Source organism: Heterocephalus glaber, unplaced genomic scaffold (assembly GCF_053883595.1).
Source record: "Heterocephalus glaber isolate CG9 unplaced genomic scaffold, H.glaber_assembly_v1.0 deba00001428, whole genome shotgun sequence".
Classification (NCBI taxonomy): Eukaryota; Metazoa; Chordata; class Mammalia; order Rodentia; family Bathyergidae; genus Heterocephalus; species Heterocephalus glaber.
The window spans coordinates 23,384,227-23,405,890 of NW_028258293.1; the positions used below are offsets into that span (position 1 = coordinate 23,384,227).

The 21,664-nt window shown below is 38.3% G+C and overlaps 1 protein-coding gene and 1 long non-coding RNA gene across 3 annotated transcripts in view; one reads left to right on the forward strand and one right to left on the reverse strand.

Moving 5' to 3' along the window:
• LOC147828017 (uncharacterized) overlaps positions 1–21,664 on the reverse strand; it is a 96,216-nt gene that overhangs the window by 67,253 nt on the left and 7,299 nt on the right. Inside the window, exon 2 of the long non-coding RNA XR_015451461.1 lies at positions 21,171–21,207. This is a non-coding gene — a long non-coding RNA (uncharacterized LOC147828017). The remainder of the gene's footprint in view (positions 1–21,170; positions 21,208–21,664) is intronic.
• The window catches only part of LOC101708863 (interferon-induced very large GTPase 1-like), a 47,303-nt gene that overhangs the window by 7,531 nt on the left and 18,108 nt on the right, over positions 1–21,664 (forward strand). For both annotated transcript variants that reach the window (XM_087211803.1, XM_087211802.1), the window contains exon 2: positions 11,614–11,743. The gene's annotated coding sequence lies outside the window, so the exon portion shown is untranslated. The remainder of the gene's footprint in view (positions 1–11,613; positions 11,744–21,664) is intronic.

Sequence of the window (21,664 nt, forward strand, 5' to 3'; positions counted from 1 at the left end):
TCACTCCTGCCTAAGTGTCTTAATTACTTTGTCACTGCTGAGATAAAACACCCAACACCCACAAGTTAAATGAGGAAAGGCTTATTTTAGTTCATTGTCTGTAAGGTTTTTAGTGCACACTCAGCTCATTCCAAGGTAGGGTTGCATAGCAGAGGAGAAACAGTTCATGGTGTGGCAGACAGGAAGCAGTGGAGCAAGCCTGCCTTCCTTCTTTCCCCTTATATTCCATTCCGTCCACAATCCTTCCCATTATCCACACCCAGAACAATGCTGTCAATCAGTGGACTAATTTAGTTATCACACTATTAATCCATATTAACACAACCTAGATCCAGAAAACTCTGAAAAGCCCCACCTACGAGCATGTGAGACTCTGGGGGGATATCTAGATCCAAACCATAGCACTAAGTGTCTGATGGGTGAACTTCTGACATCAGAGGCCCAAAACTCCACCCTCAGAGCATGCTAATGTGCCATTTTCTGAACATGCATTCTATGAAGAGCCATGAGGTTGATTATGCATGCACTGATCAACAACTACTCATGCCTCAGACCATGATTTCATTACCTCATAAATACCTGATTGCTGTGCTCAAGGAGGCATGATGTAGCTACCTCTCCCTCCTTCACACAATTTGCTGTCTCATAAATACACTCTTCATCTTATGCAAAACACATCATTTCTGTGATGGGTATGATCTGTTACAGGGAAAATGGGCCTGGTTCAGTAACATTAGTGCAATGACAAGTGCTAATGTGAAATCAGAGATTACAGTGACCCAAGATCTGACACTGAGAAAAATAAAAATTAAGATGGGTTATGTAACAACATAACAGAAGGAATGTAATCAGTATGTATTGCAAATGTGTACAAAAAGGAAGGGGATCAAGAGATAGATGGAAGGGAGAAAGAGGGAAGGGAAAGGGGATTTTAAAAGAAGGAATTCAAGATGTATTATGTACATGTACCAGTTTCCCACAAGGAATGTAAACAGTATGTACTACAAAATGTGCTAAGGAAAAACAAAACAGTGAAAAGAGAATCTGAGTCCACATTTCATGGAACTTCACGACTTGAAGGGAACTAGTGACAATGGCTTTTTCTTAACTAGACAAATCAACCCAAATTCTCATATCTTTGTCATGTACTAAGATAATGCCACTAATAAATTACCCAGAAATTTATCTTTTATGAAGTGATCAGGGATAAGTATGATCAAAGAGCTGAAATTTCAAGCTTTATAGTATAAAAGCAGACATTCCTCTTCCCCCATCTGCTGGCAATCAAGAATCTACTGAGTGCAGCCAGCACTACACTGAAAAGTAGGGATAGAAGTCCACAGAAAACAGGAACTGGTGACTCTGTCTTTCTCTGAATTATCTGGGTTTTCTTCCTCTTTCCCTTTGCTTCTTGCCGTTTATCACACACTAGATTTCAAAAGAGATTAACATAGTCCTTTAGAAGAGACATCTTCTAAGCCAACTTTGGACCTCCCTTAAAGAAAGAATAGGGGATAATCCCAGGAAAAGAACCAGTGATCTTAGTTGTTTTTCACTCTTTAACTAAGGGGTTATGAATGTATTGGCCTACTCCCAAAGACCAAGGTATGGATGATTATCTTTTCCTTCAATGTGGCATAAAAATGCTAGAATGTTTCACATGAAATATAAGTTAGAGGGGAGGGACAACATAAGTTAGGGGGAGGGACACTCAAACAGGATTGCCTAGAGCAGGTCAAGTTACAAAAAACAATCCTGAAGCAACAAAAATCCAGATCACTTGTTTTAAAAATATGCATTTCTCAGAATTAAGGTGTCATTGGGAAATGAAGGCAAAAACTGTATTGTCAGTATTGGAAGTGAGTCTGAAAGAAGGGTTTTGCCAATTTGGTTTTTTTTTTTTTCTTTTTTGGGTTTTTTTTTTCTTTTGTTTTTTGGGGGGTTTTTTGTATATCCATTTATTGAGACATTTTAGGTGTACAATATAATGACATTCATCATTGGAGATATGCACCTTTACATACTCTCTTGGTTCTCATTTTTCCCCCTTCCCCTGCCCCTTCAACCCCTCCATCCCTCCCTATTTACAAAGACTTTATTTCCATTTTTCCATTTTCTCATATTAATTCCATCCCCTTCTTTCCTTTACCCTACCCCTCCCACTTTCCCCTCCCCTTTGCCCCTTTTCTTCCTATTTCACATTATCTATTATAAATTTTGTTACTTATTTACACTTTCAGTTTCTCACACTAGAGAAACTATTCAGTACTTACACATGTGTGTCCTGTTTATTTCACATAAGAGTATCGCCTCAGTGTGTATCCATTTAGCAATAAATGTCTCTAATTTCTCTTTTTTGATGTCTGAGTAGTACTCCATTTTATTTTTTTAAAAAACACATTTCTGTTATCCAGTCTCCAGTTGATGGGAAACTGGGTTGCTTCCAAGTTTTAGCTATTACAAATTGTGCTGCTATGAACATGGGTGCACATATATCACTATGGCATGATTCTTTTAATTCTTTGAGGAAGATCCCCAGCAGTGGAATAGCTAGGTCAAATGGGACTTCCAGTCCTAGTTCTTTGAGGTATCTCCATACTGATTTCCACAGTGGTTGCACCAATCTACACTCCCAGCAGCAGTGGAGCAGGGTTCCTCTTTCCCCACAGCCCCGCCAGCATTTGTTATTGGTTGATTTCTTGATAACAGCCATTCTTTGTGGGGTGAGGTGGAATCTGAGCATTGTATTTCTTTGCATCTCTCGAATGACCAGTGATGTTGAACATTTTTTCATATGTTTATTTTCCATTTCTACTTCTTTGTCTGAGAAAGGTCTGTTCATTTTAGATGCCCATTTTTGGATTGAGTCTTTAAATTTGGGATGTCTGATTTTTTTGAGTTCTTTATATATTCTAGATAGCAGACCTTTGCCTGAGGGACTGCTGGTGAAAATTTTTTCCCACATTGTGGGTTGTCTCTTCACACTGCTGGTGGTTTCTCTTGCTGTGCATAAACTTTTTAGTAAAAAGAGATCCCACTTGTTGATTGTTTGTGCTAGTTCACGGGCAACTGAGGTTTTGTTCATAAAGTCTTTTCCTACCCCAATGTCTTGAAGAGTTCTACCTAACCTCTGTTCCAGCTGGTTCAGCGTTTCTGATTTTATATTTAGATCTTTAACCCATTTTGATTTTAGATTAGTGCATGGTGAGAGATATAGGTCTAGTTTTAGTCTTTGGCAAGTTGAAACCCAATTTCTCCAGCACCATTTATTAAAGAAGATCTCTTTCCTCCAGCGAGGGTATTTGGCTCCTTTGTCAAAGATGAGGTGGCTGAGTGTGTCTGGAGTTGTTTCTGCATCTTCTAATCTGTTCCACTGGTCCTCAGGTCTGTTTCTTTGCCAGTACCATGCTGTTTTTACCACAGTAGCTTTGTAGTATAATTTCAAGTTGGGGGTTGTAATAACCCCAACCATGTCTCTGTTACCTAGAATTGCTTTTGCTATTCTGGGTCTCTTCTTGTTCCAAGTGAATTTTTTGATTGTTTTCTCAAGGTCTATGAAGTATGCTGTTAGGATTTCAATTGGGATTACATTGAATCTATATAACAATTTTGGAAGCATAGCAATTTTCACTATGTTGATCCTTCCTACCCAGGAGCAAGGGATGTCTTTCCATTTTCTGATATCCCCTTCAATAACTTTTTTCAAAGTGATATAATTTTCAGAGCAGAGGTCTTTGATTTCTTTCATTAGATTGATTCCTAGGTATTTCAGTTTTTTGGATGCTATGGTGAAAGGAATTATTTGCCCTCTTTCTCTCTCAGTGAGTCTGTCATTGGTGTAGAGGAAAGCTATTGATTTTTGTGTGTTGACCTTGTAACCAGCTACTTGACTGAATTTGGTTATTAAGTCTAGAAGACTTTTGGTGGAGTTCTTGGGGTCTTCTATATAGAGTATCATGTCATCTGCAAATAATGACAATTTGAATTCTTCATTACCTATCTTTATTCCTCTTATTTCTTTCTCTTGTCTAATTGCTATAGCTAATATTTCCAAAACTATATTGAACAGGAGTGCTGATAGTGGACATCCTTTTTCTTGTTCCTGATTTTAGTGTGAAGGATTTCAGTTTTTGACCATTTAGTATGATATTGGCTCTTGGTTTTTCATAGATGGCTTTGATCAGATTGAGGTAGAGACCATCTATTCCGATTTTATGTAGGGTTTTTTTCACAAATGCATGTTGGATTTTGTCAAATGCTTTTTCTGCATCTATTAAGATGATCATATGGTTTTTGTTCTTGGCTCTATTGATATAATGTATTACACTGATTGATTTGCATATGTTGAACCATCCCTGCATCCCTGGGATGAATTCCACATGGTCAGGGTGTATGATCTTCTTGATGATCTTCTGCATTCTGTTTGCCATTATCTTATTAAGGATTTTTGCATCTATATTCATTAGTGAGATTGGCCTATAGTTCTCTTTTTGGTTGGGTCTTTCTCTGCTTTGGGGATCAAGGTGATGTTTGCTTCCATGAATGATTTTGGGAGTATTTCTTCCCTTTCAGTTTTGTTGAAGAGTTTAAACAGTAGTGGCAGCAGTTCCTCTCTAAATGTCTTGTAGAACTCAGCAGTGAAGCCATCACAGCCCATGCTTTTCTTGGTTCATAAGTTTTTAATTACATTTTCAATTTCATTGATTGATATTGGGTTGTTCAGAATTTTTAGGTCTTCTTCATTCAATTTTGGTAATTCAGTGTCTAGGAATCTGTCCATTTCTTCTGTGTTTTCCATCTTATTGGCGCATAGGATCTTGAAGTAGGTATTGATGATCCTCTGGATTTCTGCTGGGTCTGTTGTCATTTCACCCTTTTCATTCCTAATTGCATGGATTTGGGCCTTTTCTTTCCCTTTTCTGATAAGGTTGGCTAAAGGTTTGTCAATTTTGTTTATTCTTTCGAAGAACAAACTCTTGGCTTCATTGATTTTTTGTATTGTTTTCTTAGTCTCCATTGCATTGATTTCTGCCCTGATCTTTATAATTTCCTCCCTTGTATGAGCTTTGGGTTTGTCCTGCTCTTCTCATTCTAGAAGCTTGAGGTTCAGCATCAGATCGTTTAATTGTGCTCGCTCTGATTTCCTAATAAGACTATTCACTGCTATGAATTTCCCCATAAGACCGCTTTCATTATGTCCCATAGATTCCAATATGTTGTATTGTCATTGTCATTTATTTGAAGGAACTGTCTGATTTCTTCTTGAATTTCCTCTGTGACCCATTGGTTATTCAGAAGTGTGTTGTTCAATTTCCATGTGTTTATGAAGCTTTTGCAGTGTCTTTTGCTGTTGATCTCAATCACACTATGGTCTGATAATATACAGAGGATAACTTCAATTCCTTTGCACTTATCTTAATATGTTCTATGTGTGAGTATGTGGTCTATTTTGGAGAATGACCTGTGTGCAGCTGAAAAGAATGTGTATTCTGATTTTGTGGGATGAAACACTCTGTAAACATCTGTTAGGTTCATATCTTCAATAGTTTGATTGAGCTCTAGTATTTCATTGCTTGTTTTTTTTTCTAGTTGATCTATTGTTCCAGAATCACAGAAAGAAATGTACAGAGACACAGAAGTTGCATAAAAAAACAAAACCTTTAATCGCTAGCGAGGGGGACTGCCAGAAACTCATCTGATCAATGTCCACCTCATCCTTTGTTTTAACATTTCCTTTTATATCTTCTTTTAGCAATTACCTCATTTCTGGTGGTCTTAGCCAGTAAAATTTCTGTTTCTCTTTTACAACTAGTTCCTGTTAATGGTTATAGTCACAGACATATAACAAACAGATGGCACCTAAAACACATACATTGTAAACTACCCAAACATTTCTGCTTTGCTTTGCTCCAGGTTAAATGTTATCTACAGTTAGGTTACAGGTCAAAAGTTCAGTTAGCCATCACCTTAAACAATAGGAGGTACAGGAAAGGTAAATCTTAAAGGAAGAGATTAGTTATTCTACTTCAGCTACCTTAATAACTAACCTATGGTTTAAATTTTCTCTATCACTATCTATTTGTGACAATGGGGTATTGAGGTCCCCCACTACTATTGTATTAGTGCTTATATGGTTTTTCATATCCATTAATAATTGTTTTACATAGTTGGGTGCACTAGTGTTTGATGCATAGATATTTATGATTGTCATCTCTTCCTCTTGGATTGTGCCCTTTACAAGGATATAGTGTCTTTCTTCGTCTCTCTTAATCAGTGTGGGTTTGAAATCCACTTGGTCTGCAAAGAGAATAGCTACTCCTGCTTTTTTTTGGATTCCCTTTACATGGAGTATTGTTTTCCATTCTTTAACTTTCAGTCTATTAGTCTTTTTGAATTCAGTGTGTTTCTTGTATGCAACATATTGTTGGATCTTCCTTCATGACCCATTCTGCCAGTTTATTTCTTTTGATTGGTGAGTTGAGATCATTAACATTGATGGTTATAAATGATATGTATTGAGTTATCATTGTCATGACATTTTCTTTTTGTTTGATCCTCTCCCTTAACTTTTAATTTCTTGTCATGCCCAGTGGATTCATTCTGCTGGGCTTCCTGGGGTTGTGATCCTCATTGACTTTTCCTAGGATTTTCTTTAAAATTATTTGGAGTGCTGGTTTGGTATTCATGAAGTTCCTAAGATGCTCTTCGTCATGAAAATATCTTATTTCAACATCAATTTTGAAAGACAGTTTTGCAGGGTACATCAATCTGGGTTGGAGTCTGTTTTCCTTTAGGGCTTGAAACATCACTCCAAGCTCTTCTTGACTTGAGGGTTTGTGTTGAGAAGTCTGCTGTGATTCTGATGGGCTTTCCTTTGTATGCGATTTGTTTCTTTTCTCTAATTACTTGTAGAATTTTGTTCTCCTGTCGGGTTTCTGGAATCTTAACAATTATATGCCTATGTCTAGATTTTTTTGGATCAATGCTATTTGGAGTCCTATATGCCTTGCTTATCTGTATGTCAAATTCTTTTCCCCTGCTTGGGAAATTTTCTGCCATAACTTCTGTAAACAGATTTTTTATGTCATCTGCACTCTCTCCTGTTTCTTCATTGACTCCAATCAGTCTAAAGTTATTGTTCTTTGCATCATCTAGCAGCTTCTGGATTGATTTCTCATGGTCCCTTAAAATTTTAAAGAATTTTTTCTGTTCCTGGTCACTAATTGCAATCTTATCTTCTATATCTGAAATTCTGTCTTCACATTGGCTCATTCTGCTGCATAGACTTTCGATGGAGTTTTTAATCTCCTGGAAATCTATTTGCATCTGTTTTATGGATTTAATTTGTTTCCTATGATGGTATTCCATCATGTTCCTCAGCTCCTCTATTTTTTTATCTGTATCCTCTCTAGATTTATTAATCATGTCTTTGCACTATGGGCACAATCTTTGCTGTTATGTGAGAAATTATTTCCTTTCTTTTTAATTTACATATTAATTGGTACATTTTAGATATACACTACATTTACATTTATCATTGGGTGCTTGTACCTGAACATGATGTATCTTAGTTCTTATTGTTTTCTCCATTACCTGTGCACCCTTCACCCCCACCACCCTTCCCTTCCCTATTTATATAGACTTTGCTTCCATTTTTTTTCTTTTGCATAATTTTTCCTTTCCTTTCTTCCCTTTTCTCTTCCTCTCCCACCACCCCTCCACCTTTGGACCTTTGCCAATTTCAAATTATCAGTTATTTGTTTTAATCATTTTCATACTTATTTACACTTTCAGTTTCTCACACTAGAGATACTATTCCATATTTACACATGTGTATCCTATTAATTTCACTTAAGAGTATGGCCTCAATATGCATGCATTTAGCTATAAATAACTCTAGTTTTTCATTCTTTATGAATGAGTAGTACTCCATTTTATTTAAAAACCACATCTTCTTGTCAGTATGGAGATACCTCAAAGAACCAAGTCTGGAGGTCCCATTTGACCCAGCTATTCCCCTGCTGGGTATCATCTGAAAAGAATTAAAAGAAGCATAACATAGTGATATATGTGCACCCATGTTCATAGCGGCACAGTTTATAATAGCTAAACCTCGGAAGTAGCCCAAGTGCCCATCAACTGGAAACTGGATAAAGCAAATGTGGGGGTCGGGGATTTAGCTCAGTGGTTTCACCACCTGCTGTGCAAGTGCAAGGACCCGAGTTCGATCCCTGGTACAAAAAATAAAATAAAAAAGAACTCTAAGAAAATGTGGGTTTTTTTATAAAATGGAGTACTACTCAGCTGTAAAGAACGAAAAACTAGAGTCATTTATAGCTAAATGGATGCATATCGAGGCCATACTCCTAAGTGAAATAAATAGGGCACACATGTGTAAATACTGAACAGTTACTCTAGTGTGAGAAACCGATAGTGTAAACAAGAGTTAAAATGATTAAAATGAATAATTGATGATTTGAAATAGGAAAAAAAAGTCCAAAGATGAAGGAATGAAGGGAGGGGAAGGGGAAAGGAAAAGAGGGAAAGGAAAAACTATGAGAAAAGAAAAAAAATGGAAATGAAATCTATGTAAGTAGGGAAGGGTGGAGGGGGTCAAAGGCACACAGGTAATGGGGAAAAAAATAAGAACCAAGATATATCATGTACAGGTACAAACACCCAATGATAAATGTAAATGAATTGTATACTTAAAATGTACCAATAAAATGTACCAATAAAATTAATTTTTAAAAAAATCTTCTTTATCCATTTTCCAGTTGATGGGCACTTGGGCTGTTTCCAAGCTTTAGCTATTACAAACTGTGCTGCAATAAACATGGGTACACATATATCTCTGTGGTATGATTCTTTTAATTCTTTGGGGAAGATATCCAGTAGGGGAATAGTTGGGTCAAATGGGACCTCTAGTCCTAGTTCTTTGAGGTATCTCCATACCGATTTCCACAGTGGTTTCACCAGTCTGCATTCCCACCAACAATGGAGAAGGGTTCCTTTCTCTCCACACCCCTGCCAGCATTTGTTATTGGTTGATTTCTTGATAGCAGACATTCTTTGTGGGGTGAGGTGGAATCTCAGTGTTGTTTTCATCTGCATCTCTTGGATGATGAGTGATGTTGAACATTTTTTCATATATTTATTTGCTGTTTTTATTTCTTTGTCTGAGAAATGTCTGTTCATTTTGGATGCCCATTTTTGAATTGGATCTGAATTTGGGGGGTCTGATTTTTTTCCATTCTTTGTATGTTCTTGATAGTAGACCTTTGTCTGAGGTACAGCTGCTAAAAATTTCTTCCCATATTGTAGGTTTTCTCTTAGCTCTGTTGCCAGTTTCTCTTGCAGTGCAAAAGCTTTTAAATAAGATGAGATCCCAGTTGTTGATTCTTTGTGTTAGCTCCTATGCTACTGAAGATTTAAAAGTCTTTTCCTATGCCAAAGTCATTGAGAGTTTTACCTAACCTATCTTCCAGCAAGGTTAGTGCTTCTGTCTTGATATTTAGCTCTTTAATCCACTTCGATCTTAGTTTAGTGCATAGTGATAAGTATGGGTCTAGTTTTAATCTTTGGCAGATTGAAATCGAGTTTTTCCAACACCATTTATTGAACAGTCTATCTTTTCTCCAATGAGGGTGATTGGCTCCTTTGTCAAAGATGAGGTGGCTGAGTATGTCTGGAGTTTTTTCTGCATCTTCTAATCTATTCCACTGATCTTTGGGTCTGTTTCTTTGCCAGTACCATGCTGTTTTTATCACAGTAGCTTTGTAGTATAGTTTCAAGAGGGGGATTGTGATACCCCAGCCATGTCTCTGTTGCCCAGAATTGCTTTTGCTGTTCTAGGTTTCTTCTGGTTCCAAATGAATTTTTGGATTGTTTTCTCTAGTTCTGTGAAGTATATTGTTGGAATTTCAATTGGCATTGCATTAAATCTATATAGTAGTTTTGGAAGTATGGCCATTTTCACTATATTGATTCTTCCTACCCAGGAACAAGGGATATCTTTCCATTTTCTTATATCCCCAATTGATCTCCTTCTTCAGAGTGCTGTAGTTTTCAGTGTAGAGGTCTTTTGCTTCCTTTGCTAGGTTGATTCCTAGATATTTCATTTTTTTAGATGCTATTGTAAAAGGAATTATATCCTGAATTTCTCTCTCAATGGGTCTGCTATTTGCATATAAGAAGGCTATTGTTTTTTGAGTGTTGACCTTATATTCAGCAACTCTACTGAATCTGTCAATTATGTCTAGAAGACTTTTGACCAAGTTTTGGGGGTCTTCTGTGTAAAGTATCATATCATCAGCAAATAATGACAGTTTCACTTCTTCCTTTCCTATCTTTATTTCTTTTATTTCTTTCTCTTGTCTAATTGCGATGGTTAATGTTTCCAGAACAATATTGAACAGGAGTGGTGATAGTGGGCATCCTTGTCTTGTTCATGATTTTAGCATGAAAGTTTTCAGTTTTTGACCATTTAGTATGATGTTGGCTGTTGGTTTTTCATAGATAGTCTTAATCAGGTTGAGATAAAGACCTTCTGTTCCAACTTTCTGTAGCATTTTTATAATGAACGGGTACTGGATTTTGTCAAATGCTTTTTCTGCATCTATTAAGATGATCATATGGTTTTTGGCCTTGACTCTGTTAATATAGTGTATAACATTTATTGATTTATGGATTTTGAACCATCCTTGCATCCCTGGGATATATCTGACTTGGTCAGGGTGTATGATCTTCTTGATGACCCTCTGTATTCTGTTTGCCAGTATCTTGTTGAGGATTTTGGCATCTATGTTCATTAGAGAGATTAGCCTATAGTTCTCTTTTTGGGTTGGGTCTTTCCCTGGTTTTGGAATCAAAGTAACACTTGCTTCCCGGAAAGAATTTGGAAGCCTTGCTTCCCTTTCAATTTCCTTGATGAGTTTAAAGAGTAATGGCAATAGTTCTTCTTTAAACGTCTTGTAGAAGTCAGCAGTGAACCCATCAGGATCTGGGCTTTTCTTTGTTGGTAAACTTTTTATTACATTTTCAATTTCACTCATTGTAATTGGGGTGTTTAGAATTTCTATATCTTCTTCATTTAACTTTGGCAATTTGTATGTATTGAGGAATCTGTCCATTTCTTCTGTGTTTTCCATTTTATTAGAGTACAAGTTCTCAAAGTAGGTATTGATGATCCTCTGAATTTCTGTTGGATCTGTTGTGGCTTCACCTTTTTCATTCTTAATTGCATGGATTTGAGCCTTTTCTTTCCTTTTTTTGATAAGGTTGGCTAAAGGTTTATCGATTTTATTCTTTCAAAAAAACCAGCTCTTCGATTCATTGATTGTTTGTATCATTCTCTTAGTCTCCATTGCATTGATTTCTCCTCGGATCTTTATAATTTCCTTTCTTGTATGAGCTTTGGGTTTGTTATGCTCTTTTTCTAGGAGCTTGAGGTTCTGCATTAGGTTACTTAACTGAGTTCTCTCTGTTGTGCCAATATGGGCATTCGAGTTTTTGCTGCCCAGAGCAGCACTGATCAGACCCAAAGCTCAGCTTTTTCTCAGTCTCATTTGTCTACCTTTCCTGTAAATCACCATGTGCTGCCGTTGCTTGCAGGAGACTAGGACTTACTGCAGAGGTTCTGGACCTGAGTCACGTGCAAGACACTGAATCAACCCACTGCAGACAGGCAGCCACCTGTTTCCACACTACAAAGACACAGAGGATACCAGACGACCAGACCAAGGTACTGAGTCCAACTATTCCCAGCCCAGAGGTAGGGGCTTCTGAGCCATCGACCCACTGCTCATGGTCCAGAGGATGGGGCTTCCCGGTAACCATCCCTCCCACTGCTCCCAGCCCACAGGAAAGGGATTTTGGGTCACCTTCTGTCCCACTGCTACTGGTCCAGAGGAAGGGGCTTCCAGGCCAGCATCGCTCCTACGGCTCCTGGCCCAGAGGGAGGGGCTTCTAAGCCACCATTCCACTGCTCCTGGTCCAGAGGAAGGGGCTTCCCAGCCACCATCACTCCCTCTGCTCCCAGCCCACAGGAAAGGGCTTTTGGGTCACCATCCCTACTGCTGCTTGTGGCCCCTGGCCCACCTCACCCAGCTCAGAGGAGGTAATCCATGCAGGCACTAACAGCCCCCTGGCCCAGTCGAAATGAGAAAACACATAAATAAGTCTCAAAACCAGACTTCCAGATCACCTACAGCAACCCCAAAGGGAAATGAGATGGAACACTCTGATACTCAACCACCTGGACCCACTGAACTGGCAACAAAAGGGGATCTGGAAAAAATGAAATCAGAAATAATTTCTCAGATAACAGGAGAAATTGTGCCCCTAGTGCAAGACATGATTAAGAAATCTAGAGAGGAGCTCAGGAACATGATGGAATCCCAACATAAGAAATAAATGGAATCCATAAAACAGATGCAAATAGATTTCCAGGACATGAAAAACTCCATTGAAAGTCTACACAGCAGAATGAGCCAATGTGAGGACAGAATTTCAGATATAGAAGATAAGATTGCAATTAGTGACCAGGAAAAGAAAAATTGCTTCAAAATTATAAGGGAACATGAGAAATCAATCCAGCAGCTGCTAGATGATGCAAAGAAGAATAACATAAGACTGACTGGAGTCAAAGAAGAAACAGGAGAGAGTGGAGATGACATAAAAAATCTCTTCACAGAAATAATGGCAAAAAACTTCCCAAGCAGGGGAAAAGAGCTTGACATACAGATAAGTAAGGCATATAGGACTCCAAATAGCCTTGATAAAAAAAAATCTACACATAGGCATATAATTGTTAAGATTCCAGAAACACAACAGAAGAACAAAGTTCTCCAAGCACTCGGAGAAAAGAAACAAATCACATACAAAGGAAAGCCCATCGGAATCACAGCAGACTTCTCAACACAAACCATCAAGGCAAGAAGAGCTTGGAGTGACATATTCCAAGCCCTAAAAGAAAACAGCCTCCAACCCAGATCGATGTACCCTGCAAAACTATTTTTCAAAATGGATAGAGAAATAAGATACTTTCATGACAAAGAGCACCTTAGGAACTTCGTGAATACCAAACCAGCACTCCAAAGAATTTTACACAGTATCCTAGGAACAGACATTGAGGACCACAACCCCAAGAAGCAAAGCAGAATGAACCTATCCGGCATGACAAGAAATTAAATGTAAAGGGAGAGAACGCAACAAAAAAAAATCATGGCAATGACAAGTCAATACGTTTCAGTTATAACCATCAATGTTAATGGTCTCAATTCACCAATCAAAAGAAATAGACTGGCAGAATGGGTCAAGAAGCAAAATCCAACAATATGCTGCATACAAGAAACACACTTAATTCAAAAGGAAACTCATAGACTGAAAGTTAAAGGGTGGAAAACAATACTCCATGTGACAGGAACACAAAAAAAAGCAGGACTAGCTATCCTCTTGGCAGATCAAGTAGATTTCAAACCAACACTGATTAAGAGAGATTAAGAAGGACACTCCATCCTTGTAAAGGGAAGAATCCAAGAGGAAGAGATGGCAATCATTAATATCTATGCACGAAACACTAGTGCACCCAACTATATAAAACAAATACTAACAGACATGAAAAGTCATATATGCACTAATACAATTGTAGTGGGGGACCTCAACACCCCACTGTCACAAATAGATAGATCAACTAGACTAAAAATAAGTAATGAAATACTAGAGCTCAATCGAACTCTTGAACAAATGAACTTAACAGATGTTTACAGAGTCTTCCACCCCACAAAATCAGAATACACATTCTTCTCAGCTGCACATGGGTCATTCTCCAAAACAGACCACATTGTCACACATAGAACATGTTTAAGTAAGTGCAAAGGAATTGAAGTTATCCCCTGTACATTATCAGACCATAGTGCGATGAAATTGGAGATCTATAGCAAAAAGAACTCAAAAAATTTCATAAACACGTGGAAATTGAACAACACACTTCTGAATAACCAATGGATCACAGAGGAAATTGAAGAAATCAGACAGTTCCTTCAATTAAATGACAATGACAATACAACATATTGGAATCTATGGGACACAATGAAAGCAGTCTCACAAAGGAAATTCATAGCAGTGAATAAGTATATTAGGAAAACAGAACGAGCCCAATTAAACAACCTGATGCTGAACCTCAAGCTTCTAGAAAAAGAAGAGCAGGAAAACCCCAAAGCTCATACAAGGGAGGAAATTATAAAGATAAGAGGAGAAATCAATGCAATGGAGACTAAGAGAATGATACAAAAAATCAATGAAGCCAAGAGTTGGTTCTTTGAAAGAATCAACAAAATTGACAAACCTTTAGCCAACCTTGTCAGGAAAGGGAAAGTAAAGGCCCAAATCCATGCAATTAGGAATGAAAAGGGTAAAATGACAACAGACCCAGCAGAAATCCAGAGGATCATCAATACCTACTTCCAGAACCTATACGCCAATAAGATGGACAACACAGAAGAAATGGACAGATTCCTAGATACATATGAATTACCAAAGTTGAACAGAGAAGACCTAAACATTCTGAACAACCCAATATCAACCAATGAAATTGAAAATGTCATTAAAAACTTATCAACTAAGAAAAGCCCAGGCCCTGATGGCTTCACTGCTGAATTCTACAAGACATTTAGAGAGGAACTGCTGCCACTACTGTTTAAACTCTTCAATGAAATTGAAAGGGAAGCACTACTCCCGAATTCATTCCTGGAAGCAAGATCACCTTGATACCCAAAGCAGAGAAAGACCCAACTGAAAAAGAGAACTATAGGCCAATCTCACTAGTGAACATAGATGCAAAAATCCTTAATAAGATAATGGCAAACAGAATGCAGAAGATCATCAAGAAGAACATGCACCCTGATCAAGTGGGATTCATCCCAGGGATGCAGGGATGGTTCAATATACACAAATCAATCAATGTGATACACTATATCAATAGAGCCAAGGACAAAAACCATATGATTATCTCCATAGACACAGAAAAATCATTGGACAAAATCCAACATGCATTTATGATAAAAACCCTACAAAAAATTGGAATACATGGTCTCTACCTCAAACTGATAGAAGTCATCTATGAAAAACCAACAGCCAATATCATACTAAATGGTCACAAACTGAAATCCTTCACATTAAAATCAGGAACAAGACAAGGATGTCCACTATCACCACTCTTGTTCAATATAGTTCTGGAAACATTAGCCACAGCAATGAGACAAGAGAAAGAAATAAAAGGAATAAAGATAGGTAATGAAGAAGTCAAATTGTCATTATTTGCAGATGACATGATACTCTATATAGAAGACCCCAAGAACTCTACCAAAAGTCTTCTAGACTTAATAACCAAATTCAGTCAAGTAGCTGGTTACAAGGTCAACACACAAAAATCAATAGCTTTCCTCTACACCAATGACAGACTCACTGAGAGAGAAATAGGGCAAGTAATTCCTTTCACAATAGCATCCAAAAAACTGAAATACCTAGGAATCAACCTAATGAAAGAAATCAAAGACCTGTTCTCTGAAAACTATGGCACTCTGAAAAGAGAGATTGAAAATGATATCAGAAAATGGACAGACATTCCCTGCTTCTGGGTAGGAAGGATTAATAGAGTGAAAATGGCCATACTTCCAAAACTGCTATATAGATTTAATGCAATTCCAATTGAGTCCCAGCAGCACACTTCATAGACCTTGAGAAAACAATCCAAAAATTCATTTGGAACAAGAAGAGACCTTGAATAGCAAAAGCAATTTTAGGTAACAGAGATATGGCAGGGGGTATCACAATCCCCAACCTGCAACTCTACTACAAAGCTACTATGATAAAAACAGCATGGTACTGGCAAAGAAACAGACTTGAGGACCAGTGGAACAAATTAGAAGATGCAGAAACAACGCCAGACACACTCAGCCATCTCATCTTCAATAAAGGAGCCAAACACCCTCACTGGAGGAAAGATAGCCTCTTTAATAAATGGTGCTGGAAAAACTGGGTTTAAACTTTCCACAGATTAAAACTAGACCTATATCTCTCACCATGCACTAATCTAAAATCAAAATGGATTAAAGATCTAAATATTACAATAGAAACTCTGACCCAGTTGGAACAGAGGTTAGGTAGAACCCTTGAAGACATCGGTGTAGGAAAAGATTTTATGAACAAAACCTCAGTTGCCCATGAACTAGCACAAACAATCAACAAATGGGATCTATTCTTATTAAAAGGCTTCTGCACAGCAAGAGAAACCAGCAGCAGTGTGAAGAGACAACCCACAATGTGGGAAAATATCTTCACCTGCTCTTCCTCAGACAAAGGTCTACTATCTTGAATCTATAAAGAACTTAAAACGATCAGACCTCCCAAATTTAAAGACCCAGTCTGAAAATGGGCATCTGAAATGAACAGACATTTCTCAGACAAAGAAGTAGAAATAGCAAATAAATACATGAAAAAATGTTCAACATCACCGGTCATTCGAGAGATGCAAATGAAAACAACTCTGAGATTCCACCTCACACCAGAAAGAATGACTGCTATCCTGAAATCCACCAATAATAAATGCTGGTGGGGCAATGGGGAAAGAGGAACCCTGCTCCACTGCTGGTGGGAGTGTAGACTGGTGCAACCACTGTGGAAATCAGTATGGAGATACCTCAAAGTACTAGGACTGGAAGTCCCATTTGACCCAGCTATTCCATTGCTGGGGATCTTCCTCAAAGAATTAAAAGAATCATACCACAGTGATATATGTGCACCCATGTTCATGGCAGCACAGTTTGTAATAGATAAAACTTGGAAACAGCCCAAATGCCCATCAACTAGAGACTGGATCAAGAAAATGTGGTTTTTTAATAAAATGGAGTACTACTCAGCCATAAAAAATGAGAAATTAGAGACATTTATAGCTAAGTGGATGCACATTGAGGCAATACTCTTAAGTGAAATAAATAGGACACACATGTGTAAATACCAAATAGTTTCTCTGGTGTGAGAAACTGAAAGTGTAAATAAGGACTAAATGTATAATAGGTAATGTGAAATAGGAAGAAAAGGAGCAAAGGGGAAGGAAGTGGAAGGGCTAGGAGAAAGGATAGAAGGGAATGGGATTAATATGAGAAAATGGAAAAATAGGAACAAAATCTTTGTAAATAGGGAGGACTGGAGGGGTTGAAGGGAGGGCTGGGCAAGGGTGAAAAATAAGAACCAAGAGAGACTATGTAAAGGTGCAAATTTCCAATGATGAATGTCATTACATTGTATACCTAAAATGTACCAATGATTAGAATGAATAATCGATAATGTAAAATAGGGAGAAAAGGTCCAAAGGGGTAGGGGTAGTGGGAAGGGCAGGGGAAAGGAAAGAAGGGAAAGGAAAAATGCTGAGAAATGGAAAAAATGGAAATAAAGTCTTTGTAAATAGGGAAGGGTGGAGGGTGTGAAGGGAGGGCTAGGAATGGGGAAAAAATAAGAGCCAAGATGCATTATGTAAAGGTACAATTCCCAATGAGAAATGTAATTGTGTTGTATACCTACAATGTACCAATAAAAGAATTTAATACAAAAAATATATATATATGGGCACTCACTGCTATGAATTTCCTGTGTACAAATGCTTTCATTGTGTCCCATAGATTCCTGTATGTTGTACTGTCATTATCATTTACTTGTAGAAACTGTCTAATTTCTTCTTTAATTTCCTCTGTGACCTATTGGTTGCTCAGGAGAGTTTTATTCAATTTCCATGTGTTTGTGGGTGTTTTGAGGTTTCTTATGTTATTGATCTCCAATTTTATTGCACTATGGTCTGATAATATACAGGGGTAACTTCAATTCTTTTACACTTACTTAGATTTGCCCTATGAGCTAGCATGTGATCTATTTTGGAGAATGACCCGTGTGCAGCTGAAAAGAATGTGTATTCTGATATTGTGGGGTGGAACAATCTATAAACATCTATTAAGTCCATTTGTTCAATAGCTTGGTCCAGTTCTAGAAATTCATTGTTAATTTTTTTCCTAGATGATCTGTCTATTTGTGATAAAGGGGTGTTGAGGTCCCCCACTATAATTGTGTTAGTGTTTATTTGGTTTTTCGTGTCCATTAATATTTGTTTTGTATAGTTGGGGGCATTCATATTTGGTGCATAAATATTTAGGATTGTCATCTCTTCCTCTTGGCTTGTTCCTTTCACAAGGATGTAGTGACCATCTTTGTCTCTCTTAATTAGTTTTGGTTTGAAATCTACTTTGTCTGCAAATAAGATTGCTACCCCTGCTTTTTTCTGGGTTCCTGTTGCATGGAGAACTGTTTTCCATCCTTTTACTTTCAGTCTATGAATTTCCTTTTGAGTTAGGTGTGTTTCTTGTATACAGCATATTGCTGGGTTTTGCTTCTTAATCCATTCTGTCAGTCTGTTTCTTTTGATTGGTGAATTGAGGCCATTAACATTGATAGTTATAATTGAGAGATATTGACTCATCCTTGCCATGGTGTTTTATTGTTGTTAGCTCTTTTCTTATTTTTCCCCCTTTCTCTTTTGTGCCTTACCTTGCATGGTGTCTTCTCTCTGTTGGCCCTCATGGAGTTGTGACCTTCATTGTCTTTTTCTAGGATATTGCATAAAATTGTTTGGAGTGCTGGTTTGGTGTTCATGAAATTTCTCAGGTGTTCTTTGTCATGAAAGTATCTCATTTCCCCATCGATTTTGAAAGATAATTTTGCAGGATACAACAGTCTAGCTTGGAAGTTATTTTCTTTTAGGGCTTGAAATACTTTACTCCAGGCTCTCCTTGATTTGAGGGTTTGTGTTGAGAAATCTGCCATGATTATGATGGGTTTTCCTTTGTAGGTGATTTGTTTCTTTTCTCTAACTCCCTGTAGAATTTTGTTCTTCTGTTGGGTTTCTGGGATCTTGACCATTATATGTCTAGGTGTAGATTTTTTTTTAATCGTGGCTGGGTGGAGTTTTATATGCCTCACTTATCTGTGTGTCCAATTCTCCACCTCTGTCTGGGAAGTTTTCTACTATTACTTCTGTGAACAGTATTTTTATGTCTCTTGTACTTTCTCCTGTTTTTTCATGGACTCCTATGAGTCTTATGTTATTCTTCTTTGCATCGTCTAGCAGCTGTTGGATTGACTTCTCATGGTCCCTTACTATCTTTAAGAAATCTCTGTTTTCATGGTCCTTACCTGCGATCCTGTCTTCTATATCTGATATTCTGTCTTCAGATTCTCTTAGTCTGCTCTGCGTGCTTTCAGTGGAGTTTTTAATCTCCCGAATATCTGTTTGAATCTGTTCCATGCATTCCATTTCTTTCTTATGTTGGGCGATCATGGTTTCCATTTCTTTCTTATGCTGGGCATTCATGACTTCCAGCATGTTTCTGTTCTCATCTATTTTCTTGTCTGTTTCTGCTCTAGAGCCTCTAATCATGTTTTTCACTCTACTCACCATCTTTGTATTTATCTGGGAGATTATTTCTGCTTTGAATTTTTCTAGAGCCTCATGTATCTGCTTTGTTACTTCCTGTGCTATCAGTTCAGAGTGCCCAGGTGGTTGATTATCCGACTTTTCCACCTCATTTCCCCCAGAATTTCCTTTTTGTGGCCTGGAAGCCTGCATTTGTGTCTTGCTTAAATGTCTTCTCATTTTTGTTTTTGGTACTGTCCTTGGTTTAATTCCTGGGTTGATATTTCAAAATTGCTTAATGCTGGTATCTTTATTGCTTGTGTTTAAAACCCTTGTGGAATGATTGATTTTCAGAGGTGTCTTCCATTCATGGCTTGTGTTTCGGTTTTGAGGCTCTAATGACTCAGGTTATTTCATTTTCCTTATACCAGGAAGGAAAACTGATTAGATCAATTGCAACATGTTAGGCCAAATGTTACAATCAGCAATACCATAGCATCAAGTGCATCTTAGAACATGACAATTTGTGGTAGTTATTAATCTATCACATTTAACTATGTGAAGCATAGTCCCCTGTGCCTCTGTAGCATGGGACCAGGTAGCAGAAGAGCCGGAAGGTGGGCGGGGGGTGGAATTGGGCCTTGCAGGTGCCCACATGGCTAAGCAGAGCACCAGATGAAGGCATGGCTCCAAGCCATTCCTGAGACCTCACGGTGCCATGGGCAGGAACTGGAACACAGCCGAGGAGCTTCAGGCTGCCCAGCCAACCAGTGGAGAGAAGCACCAGATGAAGGCAGGGCTCCAAGAGGCTCCCAGGACCTCACTGTGCCATGGGCAGGAACCGGGACACAGCCGAGGAGCCTCAGGCTGCTTGGCTGACCCACGGAGAGAAGCCAAGAAATTATTTCTGATTTCATTTTTTCCAGATCCTCTTTTGTTGCTAGTTCAGGGAGTCCAGGTGCTTGAGTATCAGTGTTTCATCTCATTTCCCTTTGGGGTTGCTGTAGGTGATCTGGGAGTCTGGTTATGTGGCTTGTTTACCTGTCTTCTCATTTTGACGGGGGGGGGGGGTGTTCCTGGTGCCCGTGCGGCTCACCTCCTCTGTTCTCAGAGCCATGGCACGCCTACCTAGAAGCTTCCTCCATGCTGGGAGCCGCAGCATGCCTACCCAGAAGCCTCCTGCTGCCTAGGAGCCATGACGCAGTGACCTGGAGGTCTCCTCTGGGTTCAGAGCCATGGCACACCTACCCGGAAGCTTCCTCTATGCTGGGAGCCGTAGCTCACCTACCTGGAAGCCTCCTGCTGCCTGGGAGCTGTGGTGCACCAATCTGGAGGTCTCCTCTGGGCTCGGAGCTGTGTCACACCTGCTTGCTAATTTTGTACATTAATAAAACTTCTACTGATTCTACTATGTACAGACAATGTGCTCTCACTATGAAGAAATTTCAGTATTATACACACAGGCTCTGTTTCTTGTGAACTTATACCACATCCATAAAAAAGGCATAGGTAATAATACAAGGCTCAGCATGAGAGTGTAAAATTGTGTCCTCCAAGAACTCTGTAGCACCAAAGGGAATTTCCTTATTCCTCTCTCGATGTTTAGTAGAATAAGCTGACATGATTAGGTGGTAGAAACATCATATTAATCTTTCTCATGCAAAGTGAGGAAATACATCATGGTGTAAAATCATAAAGTATGATTACTCACCTCTGTATTGTTATTCACAAGTGCATATATGGTTTTTCTATAAGGAAAGGAGAGAGAGAGACATGTAGACATTTTTGAGGAATTAGAAATTTTTCTTAGGTGAATGATGGACATAAGCAAAGTGTCTTTGTAATTTCAATGAACCCAAAGTACAGAATTTGTAAAGCAAACCCATCCAAGTGTAAGTACATTTCCTCAGTGCTTTTCCCTGAGATACAGAATTGGATTTCAGGCTAGAGATGGAGAACACTGTGTTTACTCTTGCAGTCAGGTAATAATGCAGATCTTATACATAATCCAGAAGGGTAATTTCAGAGCAAGAGAGAGAGTGCCTCTCCCTTTACAGAAATGCCTCAGCATATAAAAAATTTACTATATTTGGGGGATACCACTCTCTGAGAACCAATAACTATAAGATGATAACAGTCATAACAAAAGTCTCAGAGGTTCCCATTACACACAGAATTTGGTAGCTACAGGGATCCTCCTTGATG